Source organism: Mytilus californianus, unplaced genomic scaffold (assembly GCF_021869535.1).
Source record: "Mytilus californianus isolate M0D057914Y unplaced genomic scaffold, xbMytCali1.0.p SCAF_6, whole genome shotgun sequence".
Classification (NCBI taxonomy): domain Eukaryota; kingdom Metazoa; phylum Mollusca; class Bivalvia; order Mytilida; family Mytilidae; genus Mytilus; species Mytilus californianus.
The window spans coordinates 9,321,134-9,334,715 of record NW_026262712.1 but is presented as its reverse complement, the minus strand read 5'-3'; positions in this window follow the sequence as shown (position 1 = coordinate 9,334,715).

Here is a 13,582-nt window from a genome sequence, read left to right as displayed (position 1 = left end):
AATACAAACGATTTTTTGGCGTCCTAAAGTATGGTTCTTGAGCTCTCTTGTATAGTTTATGTTTTATGTGTTTGAGCTTTTGATTTTGCCATTTGATTAGGGACTTTCCGTTTTGAATTTTCCTCGGAGTTCGGTATTTTTGTGATTTGGCTTTTTTCAAGCTATTTGAAATATGACATATTATCTATAAAAAAAAACAAGTTACTGTATATAAAATCTGTTGACTTTGATACAAGTGATAATCAAGGAAAGATCGTGATGAAAAACACCATCAAAATATAATAACCGTAAGCTTACAAAACGTTTTTTGTCATATTTGGATAGAATAAAAGAGAGGTATGGTTAAAAGTATATAAAGTATGTTTATAAAAAATGTAGATCAAATATGACCATGCCAGCACAAGCGACTGCTTTAAAGAATTTGAAACATCCCCTAGTTTTTGTATCATGTCAGTTTGTGGACTAAGTCTCATTCCTGTTACTATTTCTGGCTGCCGAATTCTGAAAGGAAGAACATTTTGAATTTATCAAAGAAATCCCCCCCCCAAAAAAAAACCCAAATAAACAACTGGAATTTCATCAAATATTTTAATTCTTGATAATAATTTCGTAAATTCTTATTTCTAGATAAACAGAAAACAGATTGAAATGAGATTGGCAATACATTTTAAGTAAGACTTATATAGATATATTTCATTTTAAATAAAATATCTTTTACAGTAATTAAGATATCTTATATATTAAATAAGATATCTCATTCATTAAATAAGATATCTTAATTATTAAATAAGATATCTTTATTATTAAATAAGATATCTTTATTATTAATAAGATATCTTAATTATTAAATAAAATATCTTATATATTAAATAAGATATCTCATTTATTAAATAAGATATCTTAATTATTAAATAAGATATCTTTATTATTAAATAAGATATCTTAATTATTAAATAAGATATCATATTATTATATAAGATATCTTATATATTAAATAAGATATCTGATAAACTAAATAAGATATCTTATATATATTTCATTTATCAAATAAGAATCTACAAAACAATAAACAATTATAATTAACTCCTTTTGATATTTAAAGCAGGATTACCTAGAAAAAAGGACAAAAGAAATGTCCCTGTTTTCTTATTGGGATTTTCTTTGCTGGTAGTAAACTGTTATTTTCATATCATTGCAATTTTTCCTGCTTGAAGCACATTAAACAAATTTCATTCATATTGATAGGGAACAAGGAATTGTATGTCAACAACAAGCCCTTCCATTAAATACAGCCGTAAATAAATGTTTGCCAATAAAATTTAAGGCTTAATTGATAACAAAAATGGAGAAAACCAGTATTGAAATAAAGCTTAAGTGCACAGTAATTATTTTGACAGAATGCGGATGATCAGGGTTGGAATATCCACAGGTATCATCAGTTGTAGTCAAATCAAATAGACCGTTGTTAACCAATTAGAAATTTTGGTTATTATATGGGTGCAAGCGAATTAAAATGAAAGATAATTTTCTCTTTTTATTGTGAAATTAAATATTAATTTTACATAACGGTGGCGAAACAGAAGTCATTTTTATTGATTTATTATTGTCTATTGAGTGGTGAAGGACACTTAATTTTTTATTCTACTCCATTGGAGGTGTGCCTACACTGGCAGAATCTATAATACGGATACAGATACAAATTAGAAATCTCGATCTGAATTGCTATTGATTTTATGATTGGTCAATCATTTTTCAAAGATAAAGGGATACTTTATTTCAATTCTTAAAAAGAAAGGAAGATATCTTATTTAGTTAATAAGATATCTTATTCAGTTTAAAAGATATCTTATTAAGTTTATAAGATATCTTTATAAGAAACTATATATAAGATATCTTATATAGTTTATAAGATATCTTTTAAACTAAATAAGATATCTTATTAACTAAATAAGATATCTTATTAACTAAATAAGATATCTTATTAACTAAAAAAGATATCTTATATGTTAAATAAGATATCTTTATAACCTGTTCAATAAGATATCTTATTTAACTATCAAGATATCTCAATTCATTTATAAGATATCTTATTTAATTATAAAGATATCTGATTTAACTTAATAAGATATCTTGAAAGTGAATAAATATAAAAACGGCTTGCCATAGGTTCTTCATCAATATCTTCTGTCAATAATATCTTCAGGCATTCTGTTGTTGAATATGACACATAAAGCCAAGGCACAATATTTACCAAAATGTCCTTTCTTGTGTAGTTTTTCAACCTCTTCCTCATCAACCAAAATGGGATTCTGGAAGAGGTCTCTGATACTAAGTGTAGGATAAACATGATAACATTTACATAAAAGCGGAAAACAATCATATAAATCACAATCTCACATGCTTCTGATTCAAGTTATACCTCAGCTATCGATTGTTTTTCAGGTTTTAACAATCAAATGCTGTCAGACAACATATGACAAACACATGACTTAAATATAGAACAGATATCAAACTTGTTATATTGGCACACTTGTAATCTACATGCGACAATTATTTTTGGTTTTTTTATTCTCAATAACTTCTTCTATATCATCAATGACTGATTCCCAAGCATGAATGTTGGTCTGGTTTACAGAAAACTTTCCACAAAAATCATCAATAACAATCAATGTTTCCTTATTTGGATTGTGCAACTTGACAATATCACTAGAATCTGCCACTAGAAGTACTTCATATCCTTCCTCTGCCATGAGTAATGCTAGATGTCTGAGGGTGGCTGTCTTTCCTACACCAGAACTAGCAGTAATAGTTACACAACTTTGCATCTTTATACATTTAAGAACATGCCTGGCAGCTCTGGTGTTTATAAACATCTTATCTTGGTTTTTCCATTTCTCTAGTTTTTTTATAACTTGTGCTGAAATATAAATTATAAAATGTTCTTGAATGTACATTTTGTATCTGTGTCTCATTTTTACATAGTATTGTTGATGTATTTAAGTACAACAGATCATATAACTTCTTCTTCGTGTAGATCATATCAATTAGTTTATATCTATAGTTTAAAAAAGATAATAATAAGGAGATTTGGTATCATTGCCAATGAGACAACTATCTACTCACGTTCAAATGAAATGGATGTAAGCAATTATAGGAAACCGTATGACCTTAAACAATGAAAAAACCATACCGTATAACAAAACAGATTTGACAGACATGAACCTGAACTACAGGATCCTGATTTGGGACAGGCACAAAAAAGATGATGGCGAGGTTAAACATGTTTATGAGCGCTCAACCTCTCCTAACCTGGGACAGTGTAGTTACAGCCAGCATAACATAAGAACAAACTAAAAATAAGTTGAAAAAGGCTCAACTCATCAGATTAAAACAAATATGTTTACTTGAAAATATTCTATTTTATGTTCCTTATACTGAAAGCACAACTTCAAAAGTATCGTTTTAGCGCACTGCCTGGTGGCTGCAGCCAACATCTTTACAATAAAGGCTTCCAAAATATTTATTTTCTTAAAATAGAACTAGAGGCTCTAAAGAGCCTGTGTCGCTCACCTTGGTTTATGAGCATATTAAACAAAGGACACAGATGGATTCATGACAAAATTGTGTTTTGGTAATGGTGATGTGTTTGTAGATCTTACTTAACTGAACATTCTTGCTGCTTACAATTATCTCTATCTATAATGAACTTGGCCCAGTAGTTACAGTGGAAAATATTTTGTAAAAATTTACAAAAATTTACAAAATTTATGAAAATTTTAAAAAATTGACTATAAAGGGCAATAACTCCTTAAAAGGTCAATTGACAATTTTGGTCATGTTGACTTATTTGTAGATCTTACTTTGCTGTACATTATTGCTGTTTACAGTTTATCTCTATCTATAATAATATTCAAGATAATAACCAAAAGCTGCAAAATTTTCTTAAAATTACCAATTCAGGGGTAGCAACCCAACAACGTGTTGCCTGATTGGTCTGAAAATTTCAGGGCAGATAGATCTTGACCTAATGAACAATTTTATCCTGTCAGATTTGCTCTAAATGCTTTGGTTTCAGAGATATGAGCCAAAAACTGCATTTTACCCTATGTACTATTTTTTAGCCATGTCGGCCATCTTGGTTTGCGGGCGGGGTCATCGGACACATTTTTTAAACTAGATACCCTAATAATGATTGTGGACAAGTTTGGTTAAATTTGTCGTAGTAGTTTCTTCAGAGAAGATTTTTGTAAAAGATAACAAAAATTTACGAAAAATGGTTAAAAATTGACTATAAAGGGCAATAACTCCTGAAGGGGTCAACTGACCATTTTGGTCAAGTTGACTTATTTCTAGATCTTACTTTGCTGAACATTATTGGTGTTTACAGTTTATTTCTATCTATAATAATATTCAAGATAATAACCAAAAACGGCAAAATTTCCTTAAAATTACCAATTCAGGGGCAGCAACCCAACAATGGGTTGTCAGATTCATCTGAAAATTTCAGGGCAGATAGATCTTGACTGACCTGATAAACAATTTTACCCCATGTGAGATTTGCTCTAAATGCTTTGGTTTCAGAGATATAAGCCAAAATCTACATTTTACCCCTATGTTCTATTTTTTGCCATGGCGGCCATCTTGGTTGGTTGGCCGGGTCACCGGACACATTTTTTAAACTAGATACCCCAATGATGATTGTGGCCAAGTTTGGTCAAATTTGGCCCAGTAGTTTCAGAGAAGATTTTTGTAAAAGTTTACGGACGACGGACGCAGGACGCAGGACGACGGACGCCAAGTGATGAAAAAAGCTCACTTGGCTCTTTGGGCCAGGTGAGCTAATAAAAAAATTAAATGGAGAATCTGGTTAAGAATGTTAACTTCAACTCAAGACGTCTCTATATTTTAAAACATGATAAAAAAAAGTTTAAGTATCCCAAATCGTTCGCTATACCCGCGTCTGTAGGATGTTATAGATTTCAATTATTATAAGCTATGTATCATTGGTAAATTATTAAGTAAGGGATTTCGTTACCACGCATTACTTGAAACATATACTAAAATCTTTCATAAATACAAAGATTTAGTTTAGAAGTTTAATTGTCAAAGCAAATCACATCCTCATTTTTGCAGTGGTATTGTTTATAGAGTTGCAAATTTAGAAACGAGCCGTGCAAACTTGTCAATCAATTCTTTTAATTTGAAATATTTCAAAAGGTAATCGATGAAACCCTGTAATATGAGATCTAATTAAGAATATTGTTTTTATTGGTACAAAGATTAAAACCCCCTCATATTTACTGTGATGTTGTTTATAGAGGTCCTATGTTTAGATACGATCCGCATAAATTTATCAGTTCTTTGAATATACTTTTTTTAAAAGGTAACAAAGAAAAACATTGTAGTAAGATCTTTGAATATTGTTTTATAGGTACAAACATTAAATAAAATTGAGAATGGAAATGGGGAATATGTCAAAGAGACAACAACCCGACCAAAGAGCAGACAACAGCCAAAGGCCACCAATGGGTCTTCAACGCTATATAGATACGATTCGACATCCAATGTTCTGTGGATACTCTTCAACGCAATATAGATACGATTCGACATCCAATGTTCTGTGGATACTTTTGATTTGGCATTGCATAATAACGTGTGTTTCTCTTACTTTTTATGACGTCTTTCAATAAATAATTTTTTATGCACTGGTTGTTATATTAGTCTTGGGTATATGATTTTATAAACGTTATTGGCTTTGAAAACTAGATTTTAGTAACTGCATATACTCTCATGTCGGTACTTTGTACCTTAAATCTTGTTGTTAGTTGTTTTGTCTGCTTTATGTCAATCTGATGTGTTGAGCCTTTTTTCAAATCATTTGTAAAACTTATTCTTATGTTGTGCTTGTGTGCCGCTGTTCAAAATTAAGGTTCGTCGCCCATAAACATGTTCAACCCTGCCATATTCTGTCTCAAGCCAGGAGCTCAGCCTGTTATTCAGTAGTAGTCGTTTGTTGCTGTATATCATATTTGTTTAACATTTATTGTTTTGTACTCATATTGGGACTTTTATAGCTTGATATATCACCGTGGTATGGGGCTTGCTCATAATTGACGCAGTTGTCTCACTGGCAATCACAACACATCTTCTTATCATTATATCAATCGACAGTACTACTTTTATTAATATCAAATCAGAACAATGTACAGTTGTACCTTGAGTATTAACTTTTTCCGGCACGAAACTAACCTCATAGAAACACATGAAACAGATAACACATCGTCATGATTACATGTCAAATAACTCTAACTAGTATAAACTTCATCAGGATGTGTTTAGATGCTTAGTTTGGGAAGCCCAACTCAGGAGGACTAATTAAAATTTTCACAAATAGTAAGGCCAATCTGCTTCAGGCCAACGGTGCAACTTTCAGAAGTTTGGTATTATTCAGTAATTTATAACCTGCAAGTTTCGTCAATGTTTTAAATTATTAATATCAATTAAGAAATACTGGCAACTAAGCAGATGGCAGCAGCACCGACATAGTTGAAAAAAATGAGTTGGTATTCTCAGGAACAAAACATTCGGAAGTCACATTCGTTTTTATAAAATGTTCATAAAAATTGGGAAACTTATATTTTTTCTTCTCGAGAAATTATTGAAACGAAACTACACAGTTTGTATTGCTAATTTTCATCCACTCCATAAAGTTATCATTCAATTCCGGTGTGACATAATTTTCAATTTTTTACAGCACTGGGTCGATACCTCTGCTGGTGGACTATCAGTCCCCGAGGGTATCATCAGCTCAGTAGTCAGTACTTCGGTACTGACATGATTTATAACAAACCTTTCTAAAATTGTCCGTTTATAAATTTTGAAATTATAAAGAAACTAAGGTTTCAACTCCCTCAGGCAAAGTTGGCCTTAGATGAATTTGGCTATTTTTTTCAGGTATTTTTGTCATAAAGCTCTTCAACTGTTTCGGTACTTATACATCCTCGGATTTCAAATGTTTGGCTTTGAGCGTTCCTGATGAAGGTAAATCCAGAAAAGTGCTTCGGACGCATGAAATTATCAAACGTGTTGTTTTCAATTTTTTGAGATGACAAAGAGAACCATCAACCTTCAGTAGGAAAAATGACAAAAATCCTAGTCAATTAAGATTGGCGTATATTGCACCTGCCACGTGCTGGATTCCAAATCACAACCTGAGTGTTAACAGGCTAGGGATACAGTAGTTTGGCTATAAAAATTTCGAAAAACACAAACTAGAAAACTGAAGACTAAGCGACAGGAACCTAACCAAAATGTGAGAGGGAATAATTGATCTCATATGCCCTGGAAAGGTAAGCAGGTCTTGTTCCTCTTGTGTGGAATCCTATGATATTCCAAACGCACCAATCTTTCCTATGGTAAATTTGTCAACTTGATATTCATAGAAAGTGGATCCTGCTGAGAAATGTCAATCTGTTTCTTTAACCATTGCAAAGGCTGTTTCAGTTCTCTAATTTCATCATTCGAACTTTTGATTTCCAGCATCATTATTTTGTGGCTTGTTTGATCTAGATGTTTGTTTTTTTCTTCAAATTATCACATTCCAGCTGAAATTGATATCCTCCTATTCTTAAAAGTCCCTGGAATAGATATATGCAGATGTTTAAGTCCAGATTAATGGATGTACTAAACTAAACAGCATGTGTAAATTATAAGCTGTAAGGGTTGAACTTAAACATGTTTAGTATTTCAGAACATTCAACTGAAGAAAGAAAGTTCAATGTTTAATATTTTTTGGGAAATGTGTACTTTTCATTCAAAGTACAGCTAAATTTAACTTTCTCATAGCTTATAAATAGGTTTTCAATAAATAATGAATCTACTTTTCATTTGAACATATTTCTTTCTTTTTTGTTTGATGTCACTGGTCTGTTGTGAAAATTGGATATTAGGTTTTAATTCAGGATTCATATTCTCTGAAATTATCAAATCAACTGAAAAAAAACAAGAAGCTTTTTTTGGAAGAAATAATACAGTTATAACAGACAGCATTCTTAAAGCAGTCAAACTGAAAAAAAAACACACTTTGTCAAGTGAAACCAATTTCAATTTTGATTTAAAATATCAAAGTTCAAAGAAGATGTATTAAAAAAAATATCCAAACGGACAGAAAACGGATGCATAGTGATGATAATTTTAAAGTTCTCTCTGGTCATTTTGTACAGTTGATTTATATATTTTTCAGATAAATGAACAGCATAACATACACTAGTAACATCATTCCAGTCAGTTATGAAGGACACATAACCAATTTGGCATCGTCCAGATGAGCAAGGCGATTTCTGTAGAATTTTAATCTAGCCAAATCAGCTCCTGGTGTCGTCTCTGATCTTGTTGGTAAAGAGTCAAATCCAGCAGCAGGAGGAGTCAAGGGATCAGATTTCTAAGTAATGCTATCATCAAAGTGATGTCAAACTGTTTTGAATCAGGAACACCTGGAAATTATGAAATATCGAAATAGATTCGCAAGGGTGGAATTTGTTGACTCACTACGAATTAGTAAGACCTGTTTAAGGATAATCAAATCCGAATGAAAACTCAAAATAATTCATTTGTTTTATTTAGGATTACATGATGACAGTCTTTAGCTATTTAACATGTTTAACAACATCTGTAGATTGTCAGTCATATACATTATCCCTTTCACTGAAGATTATCGCATTGACAAATTTGATTTGTAGACGGCTTCTCTATACCGGAGGTAAAAAAAACTCGAATAAAACGAAAAGAAGATATTAATTTTACTAAAACACCAATTTTGGTGTGATAATATCATTTATGAACTATGATCGCTAGGCAATTTTAAATTGCCAAAATTGATCTTATGAAATTAAGTCAATGGTTCGTTTTCGGGAAATCTAAGAATGCAAATCTGCTGAAAGAGTTGAAGGTAAATCCAGAAAAGCGCTTCGGACGCATGAAATTATTAAACGTGTTGTTTTCAATTTTTTACATCACTGGGTCGATACCTCTGCTGGTGGACTATCAGTCCCCGAGGGTATCATCAGCTCAGCAGTCAGTACTTTGGTACTAACATGATTTATAACAAACCTTTCTAAAATTGTCTGTTTATAAATTTTGAAATTATAAAATTATAAAATTGACCTTAGATGAATTTGGTTATTTGTTTAAGGTATTTTTGTCATATAGCTCTTCAACTGTTTCGGTACTTATACATCCCTCGGATTTCAAATGTTTGGCTTTGAGCGTTCCTGATGAAGGTAAATCCAGAAAAGCGCTTCGGACGCATGAAATTATTAAACGTGTTGTTTTCAATTTTTGAAATAATTGTAGATGACGACACGTGACCGCGGCGTGTTGTAAATACAAAGTCTCTCAAAATATATAATGCGTAGATTCAATTATTTCTTACGTTGTGCATTTGCCTTCCTGTTGGGAGTACCAAATATCTGTTTAATCCAGAAACACTATAAAGTTGTAAAAGTTCTCATTGTGTGAACTAAGTATATCCAGTTAAATCTGGATTCTACCTAAACTGTAAGTGAAATTTAAGATCATTTAAGAAAGTAATTTTGGGCGTATACCTTGTTTCTGGTAGATATATCATACTCATTGAATTGTTTATTTATTGTGTTTTAAATTCCGAGGAAGATAAAGCCTTAAATATCACAGATGAATTTGTCTTTTCTAAGTGATTGTTAATCTGTATTTTCCTTTCTGTGTTGTTCGTTTGATCTCTGATTCAAATATATCTCGGACCTTCTTTTTGTTGTTTTTTCCTCCGAGAACATGAGCAGGTAAAACAAATGCTACCAAAATAAATTATAATATTTTGGATCAAATATAAATGTGTAGGAACACTTTAAAATAATCAATATTAAGTGGAGATACCATGAAGAGAAATTACCGTCAATGCTACTCGATCGAAGCACGTGGTTTTCACATCGTTGTTAATATAATGGAATTTTCAAGTTATGCGACTGTCATACAATTTAAAGGTTTAGCTAGCTATAAAACCAGGTTTAATCCACCAATTTTCTACATAAAAATAATTGTGTACCAAGTCAAAAACATGATAGTTGTTATCCATTCATTTGATGTGTTTGAGATTTTGATTTTGCCATTAGATTAGGGACTTTCCGTTTTGAATTAACCTCGGAGTTCGGTATTTTTGTTATTTTACTTTTCCCTAGGTAAATGATATCAATCACATCTGTACTTACCAGGAAATGGTGGGAGCAAGCGGTCCCACTGTGTGTGACTAATTATATGTTGCCTCTTAAGCTCTCTCAGTTTGTTATACTCCTTCTTCAAAGAAGAATATAGACATTTAGGAGCAAATTCACAATCAAACAAGACTCTTACTACACGTGGAGAAATTCCAGTCAGAAGCAGACTCATTCGAACACAATTTTCTTCCTCTAGTGACAGAAACTCAGACGCCATTTTGTCCTTCTATTTACAAGACGGATTTAGTTTTGTCTTTAATATTAGACAAAACACTCGTATATAAACAGAGGATCAGCAAAGTATCCTGGAATATAATATCAATTTATCAAAAGGGAGGCGAAAGATACCATAGGGAAATTCAAACTCCTATGGTAAAAATAAACTAGTTTAAATATCGCCCTAGCTTGGGTTTCTTTGTTCTGCCTGCTTTCCTTTGTTCAGTAACATTTTGGCGGGAATGTCAAATTTATACTAAAACTTAGAAATATTTATACGGAAAAGACTATAACTATCAAAATTTATGTTGAAAAATTCAGTGTCTATGCTTGGAATCGAACTCAAGACGTTCTAAACTAGATTTTATGAAGCGTAAATGGTTTTTTATCTAATCTAGAACAGCTAGGATGTAAAATAGTTATCCCATTCTGACTTGGTGTGTCAGTGTTAGATCACCCTCTGGCTTCCGGCCATCGGGACGATCTTGCACTGACACATCAAGTCCTCATGGGATAACTATTACGGAAAACCGTGATTTAAATATAGCACAATATACATTACAAAGATTCTTTATGAAACCAGTAGACCATGTTGGATAGTTTACAGTTTACGTGAATCGATAGGAAGTAGTAACTTTTCCCCGCTTCTGTTACCCTGCGTTTGGCGTCATGAATGAAACAATCGCCATATTAATACAGAAGCCTTTATTTCGATATTTTGTTTGAGGAATGAAAATTAATTCGAAAGCTTATAAAAAATATGAAGAGCTTATTATTAGATTAAGCAATATTTATATAGAAAAAGAGATAATAACATTGACAAAGTACAATTATGAATGTAATTAAAATATGAGATTCGAATCTAAGTTTTGAAAGAAGAGAAAAAAACTGTCCTAAATCCGGACCCGTCTTCCGAAAAGCAAGAGACATAGTATGATTGTCAATTAGACAACTATGCAACGAAGACTAAAGGACAATTATGTTAATATACCTGCAAGTCACTACAAGATTTTAGAAGCCTCGATTCTAAAAAAAGAAATCATGAAAATAAATAGACTGGCGGAACGGAAATTGCCCAACAATTTTTGATATATGTGTATATATATCCCGAATCAATTACCATATATTTCTGGCATAACAAACGTACAATCATTTGAAGACATCATCTATGAATATACTATATAAAAGAATAACATGGTTTATGAGTAATAAAACGGGTTACCTTATCTACTTTTCTTCAAATCTTTCGCACATACATTCCTCTTTAATTAGATTTTTGTTTTTTTTCTGTAGAGTTGTATTCATATATATAATGGTTTTATCATTTGCATATGTAATTTAGATCAACAGTATTCAACACCGAACAAAGTATGTTATTTGAACGTTTGTTTAATATTTGTCAACGAGACAGAAGTTTGCTTTGAGTTTGTTTGCATAAACCAGTTTATGGAAGAGTGACTTTTAATAAAACATTCATGCAATGTGAAAAATTTTCTATAAGACACTCAATGTGAAAGTTTTCTATAAGAAATATAAGCCCTCTAGCACATAGTTGCGGCAGCAGTAGGGCTTTTGCGGCTTTGTTGCCGCATCAATGCAGCTATAGCGTATTTCGTATGCAAACTGGTTTTCTGGTGCCATAACAGCGGCAATATTCTGGCATCATGTTGCGGCACCAGTATTTCGTATGCAAATTAGTTTTCTGGCACTATGTTTGCGGCACTATTACCGCTATATTGCGGCACTATAGCGGCTATATTCTGGTACCAGAACATATGCCATGATCTTTTCCACATCAGCATGCATGCAGCCATTCACCATACTTATAATGCGCTGGTTTGCAATTTGTGCAACCCGGCCAAAAATGAATTAAAATCATAAATAAACTAAACAAGTATTATATTACTACGAACTGAAGTTATGAACCGGACAAGATTGCAGTGATTTCTATATTGCTCGTTGTCATATTTTTCACAAAATTTTATAAAACAGGGTAGGGGTTCAAAACCATGAACGGATATAATGGTGAAATATTTATTTTGCGACACAAACAAATTTCAGTTTAGATATGATGAAAATCATTAAAGATAAACAAACATAATAAATTTTAATAAACTATTTTATATGTGAAGGTATTCAAAATACAATGCAAATAAATGTTCTCATAATTTATTTTTTTTACATTTTCAAAAATAAATGTATTTTATTTGATCTTTAAACTCTTAGTTTCATAGGTAAATTATATCTGCGATCAAATAACCCAAACTAAGTATGTTTAAAAACCACGAATAAAATCTTCCCGAGCACTTACAACTAAACAACTTCGATCATCTTTATGACCTTACAGGTTATTGCCATGTTCACTTTAAGACTAAATTATGTACTCAACGCTCATTAAATCAGCAATACTTTTTACTGCACCAGATGACATTTTGACAACTAGAGTCTTTTCAGTGATTATCTCGTTCTAAGTATTTTAAAATCCGAAACATAATAAAACGCTGGAAAGCTTTCAAACATGCGTGAGGGAGTTACATTCCTTAATTAATGATTCCCCGATTTGAATAATAGTAAATTTTAATTAAACAATATAAATTGCATTTGCAACAACAAAATATGTATTATGAAATTATGTTTTAGAACAAAGACAGCTTGGGATGCCACATGTGGAGCCTAACCCCCTTCCCCCCCCCCCCCCCCCCCCCCAAGTTTTTTGGTTGCGTTCGTGAAGTCTTTAGTTTTTCTATATTGTGTTTTGTATACTGTTGTTTGTCTTTAGGTCTTTTTCCCTTTTTTTGCCAAGGCGTTGTCAGTGAGATTGAGGTGTAATACCACCAAATCATCCGGTTGTTACGAAAACGGGTCGAAAAAAATATTCCCTTGAATTTCACAATTGTAGGAAATTAATCCTAAATTTCATTGCAGTAAAAAAATTTGGAGTCATAAACATATATCTTGGGTGTTTCAAAGCACCATTATGTTTTTATTTGGTGTTTCCAGAGACATATAATACAAGTAGAGTATTATATGTCTCTGGTGTTTCTATAGAATATTTTGGAAACGTGAGGGGTTACATGGTTACTATTTAGCTTGTACACAAGGGGTGAAAATTTGATTGG